The sequence below is a fragment of the Syngnathus typhle genome, unplaced genomic scaffold (assembly GCF_033458585.1).
Source record: "Syngnathus typhle isolate RoL2023-S1 ecotype Sweden unplaced genomic scaffold, RoL_Styp_1.0 HiC_scaffold_212, whole genome shotgun sequence".
In the NCBI taxonomy this organism is placed as follows: domain Eukaryota; kingdom Metazoa; phylum Chordata; class Actinopteri; order Syngnathiformes; family Syngnathidae; genus Syngnathus; species Syngnathus typhle.
In genome coordinates, this window is record NW_026872117.1 from 100001 (window position 1) to 101173 (window position 1173).

At 67.9% G+C, this 1173-nt stretch overlaps 2 non-coding genes across 2 annotated transcripts in view; both read right to left on the minus strand.

Annotated features, from left to right (window-relative positions):
• LOC133148950 (28S ribosomal RNA) overlaps positions 1–290 on the minus strand; it is a 4362-nt gene extending 4072 nt beyond the window's left edge. The window contains exon 1 of the ribosomal RNA XR_009712962.1: positions 1–290. This exon is cut by the window's left edge and continues 4072 nt beyond it. This is a non-coding gene — a ribosomal RNA (28S ribosomal RNA).
• A 369-nt stretch (positions 291–659) lies between these two features.
• On the minus strand, positions 660–813 carry LOC133148954 (5.8S ribosomal RNA). Its single transcript, XR_009712966.1, has one exon. It is a non-coding gene; the product is annotated as a 5.8S ribosomal RNA (ribosomal RNA).
• Positions 814–1173: the final 360 nt, after the last annotated feature.

The following is a 1173-nucleotide window of genomic DNA, read 5'->3' on the forward strand; positions in this document are numbered from 1 at the left end:
CAAACAACCCGACTCCGAGAAGGCCGCGCCCCGGCGCGCCGGGGGCCGCTACCGGCCTCACACCGTCCCTGGGCAGAGCCTCCATCAGAAGGACTCGGGCCCCCTCCGGGCGGCGTCGGGCGCAACGACCTTCTGTACGCTACATTTCCCGCGCCCGAGGCCGGGCGGGGATTCAGCGCTGGGCTCTTCCCTCTTCGCTCGCCGCTACTGAGGGAATCCTGGTTAGTTTCTTTTCCTCCGCTTAGTAATATGCTTAAATTCAGCGGGTCGTCTCGTCTGATCTGAGGTCGGAAATGAGGGGGTAGTAGGCGCGGCCGGCCCCTCCGCCGAGGCGGGTGCGGGGCCGGGCTCGCTGGATCTTTCCGCGGCGCCGCCGCGCCGACCGACCGCGGTGGGAACACGGGACGCGGGCAGCGCGATGGTCGCCAACTCCACCGGCAGCCGCGCCCGGACCCGATGCGGGAGGGTCGACGGGGAAGCGGACGTCGCGGGTCTGCACTTAAGGGGACGAAGGTCACGCCCGAGGGGCGCGTCCTGCGAACCCCCAACCGCGGGAGCTGGTGAAGGGGCCCGGGACGAAGGCGGCAGCCGCGCGAACGTTGCACGGAAGTCGCGCCGACGGAGCCCGGGATTCCCTTCGCTCCCGATTGATATTCGAGCGACGCTCAGACAGGCGTGGCCCCGGGACGGACCCGGGGCCGCAAAGTGCGTTCGAAGTGTCGATGATCAATGTGTCCTGCAATTCACATTAGTTCTCGCAGCTAGCTGCGTCCTTCATCGACGCACGAGCCGAGTGATCCACCGCTAAGAGTTGTACATTGTTTTTCGTTTCCGACGCGAGCTTCGAGGCGGACGGGGAGATGGCGTTACGCCGCGCGCGGACCCTCCGCCGGCGCGCAAAGACGCCGGGGCTTGCTGGCGCGGTCGCCGCCGTCCGAACCGCCGGACGGGGAAGCTGGCGTTACGCCGCGCGCAGACCCTCCGCCGGCGCGCAAAGACGCCGGGGCTTGCTGGCGCGGTCGCCGCCGTCCACCGCCGCGCTCCCCTCAGCAGCGCGCCGTGGTTGCCAAGTTCCAACGATCAAAAATATGTTTTTTCCGACCTTCCGGCAACGGGTGCCACCCACCCGCCTCAGAACGTGCGTGTGGTGTGGACATTAAACCCCCCAGGGTC